The sequence below is a fragment of the Zonotrichia albicollis genome, chromosome 3, assembly GCF_047830755.1.
Source record: "Zonotrichia albicollis isolate bZonAlb1 chromosome 3, bZonAlb1.hap1, whole genome shotgun sequence".
NCBI lineage: Eukaryota > Metazoa > Chordata > Aves > Passeriformes > Passerellidae > Zonotrichia > Zonotrichia albicollis.
This window is the reverse complement of record NC_133821.1, coordinates 26442191-26463453: the sequence shown is the minus strand read 5'-3', so window position 1 is coordinate 26463453 and position 21263 is coordinate 26442191. Positions and strand designations below refer to the sequence as shown.

At 38.9% G+C, this 21263-nt stretch overlaps 1 long non-coding RNA gene across 1 annotated transcript in view; it reads left to right on the top strand.

The window, feature by feature from the left end:
- LOC113459571 (uncharacterized) overlaps positions 1-7443 on the top strand; it is a 181920-nt gene extending 174477 nt beyond the window's left edge. The window contains exon 3 of the long non-coding RNA XR_012579816.1: positions 3992-7443. This is a non-coding gene — a long non-coding RNA (uncharacterized LOC113459571). The remainder of the gene's footprint in view (positions 1-3991) is intronic.
- The last annotated feature ends 13820 nt before the right edge of the window (positions 7444-21263 follow it).

Here is a 21263-nt window from a genome sequence, read left to right as displayed (position 1 = left end):
GAAATATTTCTTGTTTATTTAGTCTTATGCACTGGTCTGACATTCCCTTGTTGCTAAAATACATTTGAGTAAGAGATTGAAACACCCAGGGAATCCAAGATTATGCCCAGAAGTTAAAAACAAGCACTGATTTTAACTGTGATTTTTTGGGGCCTCTGGTTGGAGTATCAGCACATTCAATTTTTCAGCATGTCCTGATCTCTGACTCTGTGTAAAGCTGGGATTGTTTTGGGTGTCTGAAGGCAGCAGCTCCTGTTGTTCACAACAAATATTTCCAGCCTCGGGCTCCCAAGGAGCAGATGTACCTTTGAAACATTGGTTATTTTCACTGAGAACTTATTAGTTTGACTAATACAATTTCTGTCAATTCATAGTCGCAGTAAATTAAACAATATTGAGCTACTATTTCACAATTCTTCCAAAGTCATCTATTCCCTAAGCTACAGCAGAAAAGAATATTTCCTCATCCTTCCCCCTAAGTTGTTTTCAAAGAGGTTTCAAAAATCATTCAGATAGAGACTTTAGTGCTGTGAAATTTTATCAAAGGGCACTCTTTCCCTGGACTCAGATATGAACATATTTTGTCAATCAGATAAAACTTCTCAAGCTTTTTTCTAGCAGTGTCAGTGGTTAACTTGATCTTATTGCACTGCAAACAATTTTGTGCTACAAATAATTTTCATAAAATCTCTATGGGTGAACTCTGGAAAGATGATTTGTAAGAATATTTCAAGAACTTTACAGCACAGTGTAGTCTTCAAGGACATTAATGATACTTAAAAAGGTTTTTCTTTAGATTAATAAAAGAGAGAATATATAATGAAAAGGAGTGATAGAGAAATGTTTTGATATAGTAATAGGCAGAAGAAATACCTATTACTCAGGAAAATATCTGTATACCAACCCCCTCTCCATTTTAAATTGTATATATTATTTTAACTGTTAGGAATCCATCCTTCCACCTTGTGAAAGCTGACAATTTTTACTTGCAGCCCGAAGCTAAATACTGCAGTGCCTCAAAATGGAAGATGAAACAGGCCAACAGGTTTTCTTTGTCTTTTGAAAAAAATGGAGTGTCATTTCTTCTCCCTCCCCCTCGCATGTTCTTTCCTCCCCTGCCACATCCCTGCTGGTATTAGCAGCTTTTCCTCCAAAAAAGCACTAGATGGTGCCCCTTTTCTTTGAGAGTGACAGAGCTGGATTCCCAAGGGACATGCTGCCCTGCCAGGAAAAACATCGGACACAAAATCTTGGAGTGTCTCCTTGTTCTTTAATATAATTATTCCAACTCTTTGTTCCAATATAAGTCTCTTTTATGTCTTTCAAGTCTTCAAACCTGAACTAGATCCATCTTTAGGAGACCCTCTTGTTCCTCTTGGAAAATGAGTCATGACTTCAAAGATTCATGGGCAGTAAAATAATTTTTTAAAAAGTGATTTTAAATCAAAAAGAAGGAACGACGTATGTACCTTCCTCCCTGTTGTCAGTAGCTCAGCACTGCAATATCAAAGAACATTTGCATTCTTTGCTGAAAACTTTTCAAGTCAGCAATCTTTAATTAGATGCTAGCTGGTCAGTCTGACTGATATTAATTTCTTGATTTTGTTATGAACCTTAGCCTTTAACTGACTGAGTAGCTGTTTGTAAACAGAATTGATATTACACTTCAGTATTTCTTTCAAATAAAGTGTCAAACAGGGAATCTGGCCTAGCCTTGTATTCTGTGTGTTCTGCCAACTTATTCTATATCTTTATCAAAAAAAAGTTAGTAGTTATGTTCATCAGATTGTTACCTAGCCTTTGAAATTAGAATGAATAATTGCTTAAAATTATATTACCTACCTGCATCTGTATCTCTTTCTGCAAAGTAATTCTGTTTACCTGGTACATGTCATCTTTGTGTTTAGGCAGTCATTCTATTCTAGACCCTTAACAGATGAAACTTATAGCATGACACTGAAACAAATTCAAAGTCAACAACAAATAAAATGTTTGCTTGTTAAGAAGGAAAGTTGAGGCAGATATCTAATCTCTCATTGTGAAAACCCTAAAAATTAACTGAAAAAAAAGCTGCTTCCTTTAACCTGTTTATTTAAGCATTTGAAATGGCATAAAAATAATCATTCTTTGAAATTACCCATGATAAATTAGTCCAGGTTTGTGATTTCTTACTATTTTTGTAAATGGTCCTTAGAAAATTAGGTCCATTGGCATCTGGGAACAAAAATTCAACTGGGAAAAGAAGCTCTAATATGAAACAGAAAGAATTATTCCCATGCTCTGGCTGCCCTGTCATATGTCATGACATGTGGCAGGTTGACTGCTCATTAATTCTATTTATATCAGTATGATAATACACCCCACTGAGTACACATGTGTTAAAATATTAATAAATTATGTTTAGTGCAAGCAGATATACATTACATGCCAAAAGAAGACTATTATTTAAAGACAAAACTGGTAAACAGTCAAACATGGAAAAGTCTTTTTAATGTTAGTCCAGTACGTTGTGTATCATCAAACTCACATTTAATTGCCTTTACTTGCAGACTCTGTCTCCAGCAATGCAGTATCCAATGCACCTTTATATTTTTACAGCTTGCAAAAGAAGCAGCTTTTACTGAAAGTAATTGGAATTCCAGCAATTACTGTAAATGTCATATTATTTCAAAGCAGTAACTATAACAGTTTGAAATATTTAAAATGAAGATTTACTTTGACCTGCACATATTTCAAGGTACTTTTACATAGCTTAAAGCTCTACTCTAAATATTAAAAAATTCAAATATTTTTGAAGGGAAATGCAGTTTAGCCACCAAAATAGTTAATGGTAAATTTTAGGCAAAAATTAGCCAAAAATAGTTAATCATCCTTGCTCAGGATATTTTATCTTGCATATATCTCTGTCTCTATCAATATTCATATCTTAAATATTGCTAAAATTTTAAAAGGCCTGTTAAAACAGTAAAATGAAAAGTATGTTTTACAGGTAGCTAATTTTCCATAGAATGTGAAAATAATCTCAGAATATGAAACCACATGTATCTGTGTCTTAAAATCAGTTTGTTCAGCATCCAAATGCTCTTCTATGTGCAATCAGATTTTAATTTCTCCTAGCATTGGATCAGAATTATTAGAATATTTAGACATTCTTTTTTTCTGGCAAGAAATCATTATGGATTATGTTGAATTCCTTTATTTAAAAATACTTTTGAAATTATGTTTTAAATTTAAAAATACATTTCAGAACTTCAGAAATTATCGCAAATTATCGTGGACTAATGGCACAGGTGTTAAAATCCCTGCAAGTTTGAAAATTATTAACAGAAGATATGAAATACTACACATTTGTTTGCAGTTATTGTGATAGCAGTTTTCCTACTAAGTAAGTACAAACCAAGCTGGTTTTGATATCCTGTCAGTGCTTCACATTTGGAAAACAATTTCAAAGCTTTTAAAAATATCAAATGTTGTAATGGGCTCAGAGAGAAGGGAGAAGGTTACTTTATGGTGAAATTTTGAGAAGATATATGATGAGATTTGGAATTTATCTATATCAAAAAGGGAAAATAATTACCCTGTTTCTACTCAGTTTTGAGACCTGAACAAGGGCAGGATGACGTGACTGACTGTAAGGTGTACATAACTGTTCTAATCACAAAACCATGTTAATGTTTCTAGCAGCAGTGAAGCATAGTGACTTCTGATAAAGGACAAAGAGGGGGCACAGGACCACGATATTACAGAGTCAGCAGATTTGTTACTTCAGCACATTTGGAAGGAAAGATGGTTTGCCCAGGTGTTTGTGGGCAAAAATGTCACCCCTTGATTTTTGCTGCATTGCCAAACTCACCAGCCCAGCTGAGGATTGCCCAGCTATACAAGTGGCTCAATTTTAGCCGTCAGTGAAATGGTTAGAACGGGTTGGGAATTTTCTCTTTCTTTGATTGAAAAGGCTGGCTTGAGGAAACTGAAACTTTTTCTTTTGCAGGCAGGTATCGATTTCAAAGAAACTCATCAGAAGAGATTTGTCAGCCGTCGGATGGAATTTCTGGTCGAGACCAGAAGGAGATGGCAAAGTTGGAGTATCAGGTAGCACCGTGATCGGTCAGAGCACTCACCTGGAATGTGGAAAATCGAGGTTCAGGCCTGGGGACTTGAACATGAGATTTACAGAGTGCCCTGAAGATTTACAGAGTGCACTGAACGAGGCTTTTGAGTTGTTTGCTTGCTGTGCATTTAACTGTTTATGTAAAGTGGAATCCTGCTAGCTAGCAGGAGGTGTTGAGGCCTGATGTGTCCCTGATGTGTTGGACTAGACTAGGACCTGAGGCAATTTGTGGAAAATGGGAGAGAGTGGCAAAACAGGCAGCACTGAGTGCTTTACTTACCCACCTTTTAAATACTCTGCTCATCTCTCATTCTTGTGTAAAAAATTTAAAAAGTCTTGGTCCTGGAGAGGAATGAGAACATTTCTGAAGTCACATAATAGCTTTGTAAAACGCGAAACCTGCTTCTCCCATCCCACTGCTATCTTCTATGCCATAGAAACAAATTGCAAAAATCCACTGAATTCCTGGGAGCAAACTGTGACTCATGTAAAATGATTTGTCAATGGCTAGGGAGTTAACTGGATGTAAGGTTCATTGTAAGTATAAAAATTGCAGTCTCTTAATAAGACAGCTTTTAAAAATAAAATGCTTTCTGGATTTTAAGAAACTTTGTAATAACATAAACAAGGCTTTTAATCTTGGTAATGTTAGTAGCAAATTATATACAACATCTAATTTTATCAGACGATAACAGTTGTAGTTTTTATCTTCAAAAACAGGTTGTGAATGCTTGAGGGGAATAACTCTTCATGGCAAAAGCTAAGTTAATTTTGTGTTGTCTTATGTTGCTGGCAAAGAAGCCTTTCTTTATTTAGTTCATCTCTTTTTTCTGTGTTTTTTTTTTCTCCAAAAAAGGAGTCATTTCATGCAGCAGTTTATTTAAATACAGAAAAAAATCATATTAGAAAGATCTCTAATTATAAGCTTTCTGAAAGTTTGTTATGCACTTTCATGTAAAACTTGGCCTCAGTACAGAACTGCTGTACAATCATTTTCATCTGAGATTTGAACATATTGGATGAACTAGAGCAGTTCTTTCTTCTATCCTGTCATTTTTTTCCCTTGGAAATGATGAGCATATGGCAACCACCCTTACTGGATTCTGAAACAACAGGAGGGACCTTATTTCGATTCCTACATCCTGTCATCAGTGAATCCCATGATATTTTGTTCTTGCAAGGCTAAAGATGTGATTCACATTTGCCATAAGGACAGAGCTTAATGTGATGCCATTTTACCACAGGAGCCCTCAATCAGTTAATTAAACATGATATAAATCACTGCATGTATTTGTAAAGTAAGATTAATATGGCAAAGTCAGAGTAATGAGGAATCCTCACCATTGTCTGAGTGTGAATCACTGATACGAAGATTACCCTTTTGAAACTGGATATCTTTGAGTGGGTTTTGTTGGCTTAATCCCTCAGACCGCTTTGTGCAACTTGAAACCCGGACCTGTCATCTTTAGCCAAAATTTCAGCCATAACTTCCTCAGCTTTCACCCAATCATTTAAATCAGCATTCATAATACTTAGAAAGATCAAGCCTTTCAACATACCACAAAGCTTCTTCATACCACCTGGGACATTGGCAACATGTTTAATAAATATTTCATTTGATTTCATCATGGAGATTCTTCTTTTGGGTTTTACTTTCAGGGGATTTACAGGGTACCCACAGCAACACATTCCATCACTATGGTCACTTAGGTTAACAGACGTAATAAAAGGATTTTTTTCTTTCTTGAAATATTATGGAGCCTTGTTAAACTAGGGCAATTACAGACACACAAGATAGGTGCTCTAGAAAGATCAGAGCCTCCTAAAGACAGCTCTCTAGGGTTCTAGAGCTCTAGTTGAAAAGCACTCAGTTTACAAAGTAGAGATTTATAAACCGACACTTTGAAAATCCTGTGTTCAAGTAATGCTGAAAGCCTGATACTATTTAATATGGAATCCACTTTAGCCACCCTCTTTTGACATCAAACTTTGAACCAGTCTGAAGTAAATCTGATAGATGGGCATGCCATGACACTATGTGCATCCTATGTCATGGTGTCTTTCACTGAACACTATTCCTTTGTTAAAGAGCACCAGGCCTGTATTTTGCTGTTTTAAAACCAGGCAGATCCTGCATATAGTAGGCAGCCATGACTCTTTGTATTTCAGTTAGGAATGAGTAAAAGAGGAAAGAAAAAGGGAAGAAATTATGCTGTCCTTGTTCTTGGACTGAATTCTGTGTTACCAGGGCAGTGAATAGAGGGGTCAGGCTAGAGGCAAATTCAATGGAAGGAAAAGGTGCCTCCTCAAACAGAACCCTGTGCTGCAGGTTGTACAGTGTCTGAAGAGAGTCTCAGAAGCATCATGCAATCAAAGGAGCTGGCAAGAGGATAAGATACAGTCAGAATTCTTAAGTGCTTTCCAGAATTCATAGACTTTACTCAGAAAATGCTTCCATCAGCTTGAGACAGATCTTGATAGCCTCACTGTGAGTGAACAGCACAGGTGATATTGGTTTAAAATATTGGAGGGTGTCCCAGCTGGGACTGGGATGTCTGGGGGTAATTCAGTAAAGAAGTAAACTTCCATCTCCCAGGTCACAGGAGAATATGTTGCCATTGTGCCATCTGCTCCTTCACCAGTAAAAGGAGAAAAGTGAGAAAAAATATGGGTGCTTTCTGCTTCTCCCAGTGCAGTTCTGATGCTGGAGATCAAAGATCACGAGCAGAGAGTGCAGAAATGACTCCAAAAGCCAAAGAGGAAAGAGAGGTTCTTGGACCCTGATACCTTTTCCCCATGTCATCAGCAGGAAATTGTCCGAGCAGACCAAGCAGTGGCTTCATCTGAGTGCTGCATGCTCACAAACTCTGCGATGTGCAGCTGATGGAGTCCATGTACCTCCAGAAATTGGTGATTTGTGGGGGGCCTTTCAAGTTGCTCTTCTCTGCTCTGGAGCCTCTGCTTATTTTTCATTGATACCACACTTCAGGATTTGACTCTGTGAGCTCTGTGTCAGAGTTTAGGAGCACACAGAGCTGGGCCCTAAGGCTTGTGTGGCTGTTAAAAAAGAACCTTTGGCTGACTTTTTTTTTCTGTCCTGATGGCCTTCAGAAAACCAGTAGATCCTGTGCAGCTGGAAGTACTGTCACTGCTGTTGGAGTTTTGAAAGGTCTGTATTTGCAAATGCATGAATGATGAAAGTAAAAAGCGTAACAGGAGAATCCCTGTTGTATTAATAACTTTTCTAAGCTGCAGGTGCATAAACATAAACACTCGAGATGCGATGATCTCCCTTCTGTGCTCTTCATTAGGTTAACACAGCGTAAATTGAAACTGAAGTGAAAAACTCTGTTAACGGAATTGAATTTCATTTCTGATACTGTTTTTTCTCTCATTCATGTTCTTTTAAGTTCACAAATTCAGATTTGCTTTTGATGCAGCACTTAATAAACATAATTTTGATATTGATTTGTGGATGGCTATTTGAGATTTAGCCTAAAACTATACATAAATTACCTGACAATACCTTGGAAAATGGCCTGTTTAAAGAACTTTACTCTTTTATTATCACTGTCAATTCAATTTTCATTATAAAGATTGTTACTATACCAAAATGGCTATACTGAAAGGCTGTCAGGAAAAAGATGTGTTCTTTGAAGTCTTAAAAGTATCTCTGTGTTTGTTATGATGTAGCATTTTTGTCATCAATGGCTCAGTTACACAGAATGACTAAAAAAGAACAGAAATAAATAAGACGAGCCAGCCTTAGAAAGAAGACTTTATAATGTGGGAGAAAAGCCTCTGGGGCTGGGTTATATCTGTGGATATGCTGAGCATTTGTGTGACCATTTGTGAATATTGTCACTGGTCTCAGAGGCTGCAGGGTTCTCATCTGAGAACCTCCTCTCCTCTCCTCTCCTCTCCTCTCCTCTCCTCTCCTCTCCTCTCCTCTCCTCTCCTCTCCTCTCCTCTCCTCTCCTCTCCTCTCCTCTCCTCTCCTCTCCTCTCCTCTCCTCTCCTCTCCTCTCCTCTCCTCTCCTCTCCTCTCCTCTCCTCTCCTCTCCTCTCCTCTCCTCTCCTCTCCTCTCCTCTCCTCTCCTCTCCTCTCCTCTCCTCTCCTCTCCTCTCCTCTCTCCTCTCTCCTCTCTCCTCTCTCCTCTCTCCTCTCTCCTCTCTCCTCTCTCCTCTCTCCTCTCTCCTCTCTCCTCTCTCCTCTCTCCTCTCTCCTCTCTCCTCTCTCCTCTCTCCTCTCTCCTCTCTCCTCTCTCCTCTCTCCTCTCTCCTCTCTCCTCTCCTTCAAATATCCTACAGCAGCATGAAACTCTCCCATGTTTTTACAGTTTTCTGGTTAGAGTTGCTTCTTTTTCTACTCTTGGAATCCATCACTCATAAAACTCCAGTTACAGCTGCATTTGCTTACTGTGTGGCTTGCTTTTATGGCTCTTCCAAACCTATATTGCATTTTACAAAACCTGCTACATATAGTCCCATGTTCATTCTTGTTCTTATTTTTGCCCTGTGGGTGATATTGCTTGCTTATTCAGTGCTGTCAGACCCTGAATAGCTTTGCTTTATTTATTTCTTTCTTACATTGTTGTGTTTTGTCTGATATCTAACCTAAAATTCCTTGTCATTTATGATGAAAACTTGCAAAATGCAAACAGTTTACTGAGAGGATTAGAGTTGATGTGAAGGATTAATGCAGAGCTAAGGAATCTCCCTGCAAGATATTTGGATCAAATCCAGCCTACACAAGTTACCACAAGTGGGCAGATAGAATGTACATTTTCATTGGTTTGTGGTACTTTTGTGTATAATTACTGAAATATTGAGAAGCTTCTGTTTTAGGTAGATTTGTAAGATTTTGGGATTGAATCACTACAGTGCTTTATTCAGGATGTTCATCAAAGTGAATTTTACAATTGGTGCCTGAGCATTCATGGGAAAGGCACATGGAGCTGATAAGAAGTTAATGTCCAATGTAGAAATGTCTGTGTGCATGTCCAGCCAGGAAGGGCAAACAAGGCCACAGGACTTTTTTCCTCTCAATTGGCACAGCTCAGCACACAAATTGAAAATTTGTTTATTATTCTTTTTTTGGAATTGAACTACAACACTCCCAACCTTTTTGAAAATTGTTAAAAATATAGTGAAGCATCATGTCCTGCTCATATATTCTTTGTAGAAAAGTTAACCAGAGTGAAAATTCTCAAAGGCGACATGTGAGATTATTACCTGTGGACTTCCACCTATATCCAGCAAGGTTGTCTGGAGAGATGCTTCCTGTGTGTAGCTGGAAACAGACTAGCTCAGAATGCCTGACAAACTTTCTGTCTAGGAATGAGAAGACAAGACAGAAGAGTGGTACGAGTTCCTTAAAGTTAATTTGCACGTGAGAAAGTAGTGTCAAGTTTTTTTGTATTAATCCCTCATGCTCCCCAAATACTAGTTCTAAATAGTACATTTAATACTATTAGCAAATATTGGGGTAGTATCAGATGAAAATTTCAGGGCATAGACCTCAAAGGTTAAACCCTCTTGCAGGGCTACTTGTAAACCAGCCTATGATGCTGGGATCTTTGTTGATTCAAGTATTTGATATTTTAAAAACCCCATAACAACATCAACAACAACACCAAAAAAACAAAACAACCCCCCAAAAACCCCAAACAACAACAACAACAACAAACAAACAGAAAGCCCAAAATCAACAACAACAGCAACAAAACAACAACAAAAAAATAAAGCTAAAACTCACCCAGAAAAAAAACCAAAAAACTGACAAAAAACCCAAAAAACCAAGAAAACCCTGAGCTTGAAAGTAGCCAGGATCTCTGTTCATATGCTTTACATGTGATGTAATTTCCTCTCATGTTTTTTGTAGATTTGTAATCCTCCTTGTTATAAGATTAAGGTAGACTACAGAGACATGTACCTGAATTTTCCCTGAAAAGTCAGTGAGTGCAGTCAATACTCCTCCATTTCACTGGCTGAAGGATCAGACCCAACTTTCATATTTGTCGGTAATGCTCAAGTAGGCTTTAGTGGCTTTTGCTCTGCATTGTAATTTCTTTGCAGCATAATAAAAAGCTCTTTAGAACATTGCTACATAGATTAATACAGAAAGTGCTGGTGATACTTTTATACACAAGGAGTTTAATACGAGGATGCAAGAGCAAATTGATTGCAGGCAATCCTGTGCTTGAGTACCCAGGAGTGAAAGGAATGATTACAATAACCTCTGGGATTTCTTCTTAGATGTGGTTCCTGAAAACACCCACACCCACAAAGTATTGGGCACAACAGAGTATTGTTTCCTTCTGATGTGGAATCACAAAAATATATTTTACTTCAGGAGGTGGGAGGGTTGAGGGGGAGAGGAAACTCAAGAGACATTAATGTTTAATGTTTTTAATTTTGTAAAATGAACAACAAAAAGAATATGGTTTGTGAGTGCTGCCGAGATTGTTTGAACTCTGGCAGCTTGCTGTCAGATGAGATGCTAAAAGCCAGGAAGGAAGACGAAACTGAGGGGCAAACTGATTAAACTGCTGGCACATCACCTTTGGCACCCTGATCTGATGGAAGAGTGAAATAATGGTGAAACAAATTTGGCATACATTGCTGTGGTTGCCACAAAATGACTTGCACCGCTTTGTATCAGACAGGACCTTGAATTGCAGCCAGGCAGGTATATTTCTCTTCTTTGTGGAAGGTTCTAGCTGTTATAGAGCTCATTTTCCTGACCAGCCCCTGGGTTGAGGACTACATTAATTGTGCCTTTGCTTCACTTAGCCCTTCCAGACTGCCCTCTTCAACTCTGACAGAGAACGTCTGTGACTGGGGCCTTTCAGGCAATGGAACATCTCTCAGGAATGGGGAGGAATTCTCAGAGGACTTTAACTCCTCAGCTTACCAAGGATGTTTTAACCCCTGATAAGTCCTGAAGGGAGTAATTCAAGTTATACAGGTTAGAGCAGTGTCTGTATATACTCTGCACAAAGGAGTTCAGGAAACAGCATTGCTTTTCTGTGGCAGAGTCTGAAACTTTAGGGTGGGGAAGAGATAGGTTCAAGGGGAAAGTAAATTCAGGAAAAAAATTCAGTCTGGAATCTGACAATAAATTTGTTTCAATGAATTAAAGATAGACCTCTCGTATTTTGAAATAGTAAATAGACAATATCAGTGTTGGTAATTTACCATGCCACAAAAACCCCCAACAAAACAACAAACAAAGTCAGAAAATAAAAATAAGAATTAATGCTCTTAATGAAATTAAACAATTTTTACCTTTTGAAAGTGCAGCATTGCAGCTTTTATTGAGAAGCTGAAATTTTTGCAGAAAAAACCTGCTTATATTTCTTTCTTCTCTTTGAGGCTGACTGATTGCTTTAATTGTCGGTTGTATGTGCTTAAAGTGCTCCGGTTGGTAGTATCCATCTGGTGTATACAACTCTCAATGGCCAGGCATTATAATACTGTGCCTCACTGGAGATTTTCCTGGATGGGGATGTAGAAGTTGCTCCAGCACAGCTCTGACACTGATGAGACTGTGGCAAAGGAACAGATGTTACTGTAGGTGAATAATAATCTGCTATTATGGAAGCGGGAGCGGGGATGAGCATCCTACAAATTAACAACACTGAGCCCATTTAGGTGTGTGCTGGTTTATACTGTGCCTTCATTTGTGACATCTTTTTTAGGAGCCATCTTTGCTGTTTCTGTTCTGCTGGAGCCCAGAACCAAGATCAGGTTTCTCTGTGTGCCATTAAAACCTGCAAGAGACTTGGGAGGAGGGAACCTGCCTAATTATGAACATTTGCTGTGTGGAGGGGAAGAGCTTTCTGTGGGGTGGCAGTCAGTAGCTTGGTGAGCCTCTGACCCATTGACTCCCCAGAAACTATGGGAATGGGGAGAATTTAAATTAGTATGACTCAGACCATAGTCAGTTTTCTATATGCCTCTGCTTTTGCTCTGGGCCCTACATCTGGGTCCAGAAGTTCCTGGGACATTCATTCCTGGGGGACAGAGGGGTATGGCAAATGCTTGTTATCCAGGACAGATTAATACAAGAATTCATGCTATTCCTGCTGCAAGTGCCCTGGAACATATAGAGGATAAAGTAATGCTTGGATTTGTTTCACAAATCCAAGTGGGCTAAGGATGAAAAGACTCCAGAAAGTTGCCTAGAATAATGTAGGGAAAATTTACTGTGAAGAACTAATTTTATCTCTTCTTTTCAAGGTTACTGACTATTGTTTTTTCTCCCACATGCAGTAAGGTCATTACCTGCACAGCCTAACTCAGGAAAAGCACTGTCCTCAGCTGGACCAAGCCCAGCTTGCAGGAATAAAAACATTTCATTGGTTTTCTCATGTAATTTCTGCTATACCAATATCTCCAGTCACTGTATTTGATGACTGTTAAAGATCTTTCATTTTATTTGGATGATCTAGGTACCCTGTATTGACAACTGCTCTGGCTTCAGCATTACTGAAGAGCTACTGTGTGTTAGGACAGGCCTTAATCAATAGGTGTTTTTCAAGCAATGGGAGAATAACTTAGAAGTGGAGTTTTAAAAAATGCAGTATGCTTTTATGAATCAGCTTAGTTCTAACTGGTTTAATTTAGAAAAGAGCCTCTTCAGCAAATGTAATTTTATGGCACCATTCCCAGTTGGTCTTGCTCTCCATACAGATTCTATTTTGCAGTACAGGTCAAGAGGACACCTGAGCTCCCCGGTATGAGGGCGGCTGGTATTCAGCTGCTGCAGTGACAGGCAACTTAGGAAGAAATGATGGAATAGATGAGGAATCCAGAGATGGGTTTTGGTTTGAAACTGTATGTCTAGTCCTTTCAAATGATATTTTAAAGTGAAGCTAAAGATGTGATAAAAAGGAACTTGTTAGCAATCATTAGACCTAAAATTAAACCTGCTCCTCTACTCAGTTTACAGGCATGTAGTAGCTTTTTAGACTGCTGCTCTGCTCTGTACCAACAAGCAGGCTGAATACCAAAATGCTTTAATACTGATTCTAATTCTTTGTTGTTTTTGCCATTGGAGTTCTTAAGACTTTTACATGCCTAGTCCTGTCAGCCATAACACCATTCCTGCAACACAAAGTCCAGGTACACTGCAAAGCTTGCCTGATGATTACAGCTCCCTCTTCTCAGTAAACTGTGGCTGTTTAAAGACTATTTGGAACATGAACAAAAATAGAGGACAAACTTTGAAAAGTCCAGTTTGTTGCCAGACTAGTTTCCTTTTGAACTGACAGCTCTGAAGGGAAGAAAAAACTGGTGTAGACAGTGAAAGCCTAAAGCAGCAGCTCTGTTCAAAATGTGTGACAGATTGAAAAAGTCAGGAGCTGAGTGACATCAGAGCTCTCCAGGAAAAAGATCTTTCCCAGGCTGAAGAAACTGGTTCCATATCTCCTGTTCTTGCCTGGAGACATGAGGCTTGTCAGTCCAGATAGCTCCAATTTAGGTAAACATTTTTGCTCCCTTGCTTTGGAAGGGGCATTGCCTTTCCTGAATGACAATCCACCCATGAAATGCTTTCAAACCTGTAGATCTCCCTCAAAGGGTCCTGCAAGCAGTCCTAATCTGCCTGCTCTGGTTTCCCTTCTTATAATAACCTATTCAGATCTCCAGAATTAATCTCATAAATACAGAAGTGGGTTAAGGCACAAATACTCTCTGTTGATTTGACAAGTCTCCTGTTGTTGTTTTAGCCTAATCATGCTGTTTTGATGGGTTTACCTTGGCCTCTGTTGTGTTTCCATTGTGGCCAGCTAAGCTTGCTTTGCTTTCCACTGATGTTGTCCTATATTTAGTGTTTTGACTTTATATGACCCTGACACTGTGTAGGGAAAGGAGGAGGAAAAATTGTATTGCTGATGGCTAATCTTACGCATTGCTCAGAGACTTCACCCACTCTAGCAACCTTTTTCCATTGTAATATTTTTTGTTAGCAATAAAAGGATTAATTCTAGAAATCAAGCTCTTTGATTATGATAAGCATAATAAATATCTTAGACAAATTGCTATCCTTTTAAGAATATTAGTAAATGAAGACCTTTGCTCTTTTTGGCTGGGCTTGAGACTGCTGGTACATGTATTAATACCATCTGCACTCTGTGCTAATACAACTTCTTGTTGTCTGGTCTTCCTGGGAATGCATTATATAGATTGCAGCTGGTTCAGGATGCAGCTGCCAGGGTCATGACTCACACTAAGACTAATCATTATGCCTGGATTAGCTTCATTTCTTCGACTACCCATTACATTTAGCAGAGATTATGAGATGTTACTTTTAACTTACAAGGCTTGGACTAACACCTATTCACCTCAGCAATGTGCTTTTATTGTATGCTTCTCTGGGTAAATCTAGAGAAGTAGAGTCTTTTGAGGTGTACTTTCAGCTTGAGGAGCAAAACCTTCAGTGTTCTGTGTGTGAAGTGGCACATGGTGAGATTCTTACATATTTGGGTTCACTCCTCTGATGAGGACTTATTTCTGCCCTGTGTATACTGTCAATGCAGAGCTGCTTGCTGGAAGAAACAGTGTGACAAAGAGGAGGATGAAAACTTCACCACTACTTCTTTCATAATTAACATTACAATTTAGCTAGTTCTCTGGATTTAGTGCCAAGTGTTTTGAGTGATAGCCATCCAAAGAAATGCAGGTTCCTTGGAAGGGAAAAGCCAGTGTGAGTACTACCGCTTTACATGCAACTAAGATCATGCAACAATATGACACTTCCCAACAGAAGCCTACAATGTAAATTCCGCTAACAGAAATGAACAGGAGCCTAACTCCACTGCATTCCCTGAAGCTGAATCTCTGAGATCTTTTCAAGCATAAAGGGGAAAAAAAACACATGTACAGAAGACATTTGAAGGACAATTGACTAAATGTGCCTGTGATATCCACATCAGAGCTATGAAGAGGAAACTTGATGTTACCTTTTTTTATGTACATAACTATAAACTATAGTTTAGGTTCCCACTCCTAGGGTTGTGGCAAAAGCTATTGTCACTAAAGAAAACCTGATTGTTCATGTATGGGGTAGAAAATAAGAAAGAAATTATTTAAATTATTTCATGTGCTACAGTTACTTCTTAATGTTGTACAGGCTTTTACCCCACCCCAAGCTGCTCAGCCCTGAGCACAGTGAGAAAAAATATCTGTATCAGAGAGCCAGAGAGTGTGATAGCTACTGAATGAGAAAACATCATTGTTTAGGAGGAGAAAAAAATTTTCAGAAGTTTCATTTGGCAGCGTATGAAGGAATAGGTCTTGTTTCTCTGTTGAAAGTTCTGCTTTGTAATGGGCATCACAGCTAGAAGTTAGTTGTGTGTCATTTTTGGGGAGAAGGTCAAACTTCCTAAAAAGTGTCTTGTAGAAATGGGCTGGCTATATCTCACATTGAAATTAAGCACTTAGCTGAGGGGCTTAAGCCAGGAATCTGTTTGCTCTTGGCAACTTCCTCTGTCAATAAGAGAGACCCTCCTTCTCTCCTGAGGGCAGCTGTGCCAGCAGGTATGTTCAGCCATACTCTGCGGGTGTCTGTTCCTCATCATCCACTTTGAGATTTAGAGAAGAAATACCTCAGGCTGGTGCCGAAGGCTGAACCACGGAATATGGCTTGTAATAAAAATATAGTTTAGACCTAGGAAATTTGTGCAGAGCAAAGGCAAACCTGGATTGGGTTCTCCTAATTAAGCACTTGAAAACTTCCAGGTCTAATCTGGCAACCTGAAGACAGCTGGTGCAGAAAGCATACAAAAGAGAGAAGGACAATGCTTTCCCCCTCTAAGTAGACACATTCTGTGCTTCATACCACAAGAGGAAACTTGTAGGGAGCTGTGTTTGAGGGATCCTTATGCCAAATCCAAGAAGAGCCCTGTCAGCTGTCCAGGAGAGGTCTCGGGGCTCACCTGTGGGTTCCTCTGGAGCATAGTGCTGCAGGAGCCATTTGGACTTCAGGTTACGCTACAAGACCTGAGGAAGGAATATTGTGCCTGAGATCTTGTCTGGTCGGGGCTGGTGTTTATATCCTGCTTTGAGGCCAACTAAAATCCTCTGTGGAGCTGAGGAAAGAGCACCTTCAGGAAGTGAGTGTGTGATGGAGTTCTGCTGCCTTAGGATTTCCCAAGTATTTGTTGGCAGTTTAGGGATATCCTTTGAGAAAAAAGGTCCAAAAGAGTGCCACCAGCCTGCTTGTTGGAGATGGGTGTTGTCTTTCCTGAGTTTTGCAATTCAAGGTGGAGTAGTTGAGGGGTAGACTCAGTGACTCAGGTGTCCTTTCTACATCCTGTATCCTATTATTGGAAATTAAATTTTTTGTGGGCTTTTTTTTTTTAAGGTCTCAAAATGATTTTTTTTTGATACCTAACACTTAGTCATACATTTTTTAATCAGAATTTTGTAGTAAGTAGCTCCAGTAAGAACTACAGAGTTCTTTGAAATGACAGCTTTAGAAATGCTAAAGACTCCTTCATGGAATGCACATGATTTTTTTTTTCCAAATTCAGTTCTCCCTTTGATTTTAGTTCTTCTGGTGCCCAGTAATTCCTGAGTCTCCTGCTGCTCTGACCCCTGTTTTTTAGGCAGTGATGTAAAAGAATCTTTTTGCTTTCAAAGCAAAACTGTCAACATAGGGACAATAAACACATGTGTACAGATTACCCAGTGTCTACCTTCAGCTCAAATCTTCATTTAGTGGAAGATCCTTCAGTTGAACCTCTCTTTTCTGAAGAAAAGTAGTGTAGGGTTCATACCAGTTGTTTTAGAAGCAGATATATATGTATGTGTGTATAGGAGGCTTAAAGGAGGGATGGTGTGCAGTTGTTAATTTCCACAAAAGTATGCATTAAGTGTCAACTATAAGCAGAGAAGTGAGGAGCAATGCTCAGTTGCTTACCCTGTTGCCTAAGGAATGTGCCCAGGAGGCTGGACTACAACTCCATTATCTGTCAGCAGTTTTTCATGAAATTAATCTTATTTTACTCCAAGTTGCTCTGGGATCTGCATATAAATCTGAAATTTATGACAGGTGAATTTTTCTGGGGTGAATTACAAACCTCTGGACCTGAAAAATGTGTTGGTTTTAACTCTGGCTCCTTAAATACATTTGGAGCTCCCTTTTGCCTTTCTATAGCAGAGGGAGATCCTTTTCTCCCTCGGTTACTTTTAGATGTTATTTACCATCTTGCTGTTGTTTTGTCATAAATTAATAAAGCAACGACTTTGCATGCAGCCAAGAAGATGTGCACTTTGAATTCTTTTATGTGATCACTTTGGAGTGGGAAGAAAGAATGTTGTTTATTACATGATGTTTCTTTAAATCCCTTAGGATTAGCATTTTCAGCTGAGTCCCCACCAGACCTCTTTGTAGGTCACGTATGTGTGATACCCTGGCTGCACCCATGGCTTGGAGATGTTTGTATTCAAGTGACCTAAATTGCATTGAGAGGGAGAGGGAAGCGGGGAGGGAAGAATTGGTGAATTGTGGGAAAAAATTTGACAAAATGCAGTTCTCCTTCCTGGAAAAATTAATTCAGAAAAAAAAACTGGTTTAAGAAATTTCAAAATATAAAAGAACAGATAAATTTAGGAAGGAAATTCTGTTATATAGCAGCTCAGAATGTGGACAGAAATGGAAGTGCAATTAGGGGTATGGTTACAAAATATGGATGCAAAAGAGGCTTTGCAGTGAGATGTCTGGCACTGTATGATCCAGTAAATGAACTCAAATTAGCTGCATTCATATAAAGTTTATATGACAGTGAAGGAATCTTCTGGAAGTGATGGTCCCATTAGCAAAGTGATATGCCTTTATTAACGTTATACAGCTGCAATAATCTTAATGGAGCAATCTAGTGTTCTTCCCAAAGGAAGATCTTATCTCATTTATTAATTGTCTTTCTAGTAGTTATTAGTTCATCTGATCTTGGATAAGTGCATAGGCTGAAGATTTTGATGCTGCAGATAGGGAGTGGGTTTAATGCAGGATGTTTAGTAGCTGTGTTCCAAGATCGACTTGTGTCTTGATATATGTTTCCATCTGGCTGGACGACTGGCTGTGCAAATACTTCATTTGCATTTTAGCCTGCATTAGTCACCTGTTACTAGTGTGCAAAGCAAGTGTTGTCTTCTTTCAGATGCTGACAAGTGGCATTTAAATGTACTTTTGTCAGGTACATGAGAAATTAGGCTGCTGAGCACATCTCTGATGCTTCCTCTGGCTGGAAAGTGAGGTAATGATTAACAGAGAGTGAAGTTGGAACAGCGTGTAAAGCTCCCCCTTTGAACATTGAGGAGGTACTAATTCTGGCTGCAGTAATTGGATGTTTTTATCTGACCTATAAAGTCTTGCTATGGTTTTTTGTTGGTATTGGTTTTGTTTATTTTTAAACAGAAATTAGTATAGAGGGAATAGGGATTCTTACTTCCCTCATGACACCTGGTTAGAACAAGAAGCAGCTCCTGCCACCCCGATGATGTGGAAGACCCAGGTGGTTCTGTGTGTTATATAATGATTTTAAGTGAAGCTTGTGGGGGGAAAAAAAAAAATCTGAAATGCTTTGTTGATGCAAGGCGGCACCCGGTAATACTGCAGTCGTTTCTTTCTGGTGTGGAGATACTTCCCAGGAATGCAGCCTGTCTCCACTGGGGTGATTTTGAGGAGGACTCCTCCTGCACCTGTGCATAATCTGGGGTCAAGACATGCTGGAGGAGTGAATGGAGGATGTTCACATGTTGTGGTTGATGGATGAAGAGTCTCGGCGTGATTTCTCCTGTTACCAGAGTAAAGGGAGGCACCTTAGGGATGAGAGGTGTAGGGCTGCAGGCTCTGAATCCCTCCCTTCTCAGTGAGGTGGGTATTTGAGTTTTGAATTTTGAATTCTTGCCCCTAGCCTCATCCTCCTCCAGCAGGGTATTTGGATACCCATAACAGAGGGCAGAACACCACCCAGTTAATTCTCTGGAGTAAAGCTGCTGCAGCTCCTGGTGGGGAATTGAATGTATGGCTTATGCCCTAAGGCAAAGTGTATAATTCTTAGAGAACAGAGGGAGATTTTTTTTCATTTTTTCTGGACTATATTATCATGTTGGAATGCTGTGGTTTGGACTTATCCCTAGACGGGCATCACCACTAATGTGCATTTAGCAAATAACATTATTAAGTTGAAAAGATGTCTCTTGCAAATTTTATGGGTTTGGAACAGAAGGAAAATAACAGCATTCATGGACTTCTAATACATTGTTTTCTCAATATTAAGACCAACAACACTTTCCTCTCTGCATCCTTCACCATGATTTTTGTAGGCCATATAATGCTGCCATTTAGCTGCATGGGCCCATTAATTTTTTTAACCAAGCTTCACACAGGAGGAGAAAAAAATGCAAGAGGGAGAAGACATTTCCGTTCCTAACATTCATTTATGTGTTTGTCAGAAAAGAATGCTAGTCTTGGCATTTATTTATGTGCATGACATTACACTGTAGATCCACGTGCAATATTCAGTGTAAACATAAGGTGCTCTCAAGCTTTATTTATTACCTCCTGCATCCTGTTGTAAAATACCTCAAAAAATTTTTGTTGAGCCAAAACAAGAGGTGAGATCGAAGGCAATAGATCCAAACCTAAAAGACCTGCAGGAGGCAAGTAAAAGCACTTTCTTTTCTCCATAGACTTAGACTGCAGCACTTGTGCTGCATAGCTGAGTGAAACTAGGAAGTTAAACTTGAGAGACTGTTTTAGAGTGAAGGCTGTCTAGGGCCTACAGCTTTGTAATGCTGCTTTTACTGTAGGAATTATGAGCAGTGGAGGAAACCATTTTTGGATTCAGGACTTTATTCTTTTGCCCACATGCAGAAAGAAGAAATTGGTAGTCTTCATAATAATAGTATATTTCTTTGGATGCACATAAAATGTTACAGTTTGTGCAAAATTATTTATAGCCTTCCTCAGTGCTGTGAGGGCAGAGGATAAAATCGTCAGTGTATAAAGTAAAAACCCCCTGAATTTTCTTAAGTGTGAGAAGATATGACAAGAAGGAAGTTGTGCTGTTGATCCCATCCAATAGGTTGCCATGAGTAAGATTTATACAGAAGCTGGCTTAGGTCCAGGCTGCAGCAGAATTAAGCACCTTGCCCTGCACACACAAACACTTGCTAAAGAAGCAATGTTGTTGGCATGAATAGTTGAATGAATGGTTACTTTTGCTTACACTGCATGCAAATGCTTTTTTCCTGTAAAATGTTTTTTTTTGTCCTGTTTTACTCACGGAATTGGGTATCCTGTGACAAAAGGGGTCATGTAACTTACTTCACTTGGCAGCAAAATTGCATTCATCTTTTGAGCTTCCAAACTGTGTTTCATTTTTGTTCTGGCAGTGAATATTGGTTATTTTCCCCTGGTTTTCTTTAATGAGCTTGCCTTTATTCAGTTTTTGAAGATTTTACAATGATGAAGTGGTGCAACTAATGGAAAAGAGTTACAGGGAGGAAGCAGTGGAAAATTTTAAACTATCACATTTCTGCAAAGTAGCCTTTTGTGAAACTTACACTACCATTCTCTAAAGAAAAAGTAATTAAGTTAAGAGGTTTCAGATTGTCTGGCTGATCAATATCAAGTACTAATAATGCTATATTAGCAAAGACCCATACACTCAGGCCTTATTACCATGATAGCCATTTATTGATACTAACATTTGATCATATACAAGAAATTATTTTGACGTTATGTTTGATGAATGTTGTTCATACGTGCTATATGGCTTGATCTTGTAAACCTTTACTCATGAGGGTAGTCAGTTGTCTTCAAAGATTTTCAAGAATGGCCCATATGCAATACAACCTTGATTATCCAAATGTCAGGGGAGACATTGAAAAAGTTCATATATTGACATTTTGAATAATGAGGAAATTTCCAGGGCAATTAATAGATGTCAGGGGACATGACCATCTTTCAGATGACACGGAGTTTTCAGAAAATTTAGATTTTGATAGTCGAGTTCCTAATATATGTGCTATTGAGAGACTGAAATGGCAGAATGCTTGAAATGTGCCCATATATTCCTTAATAGCCCTTTCTGTGGAATCAGCTAGAGTTCTATTTACTGTGGTATTGGCGTTGAGG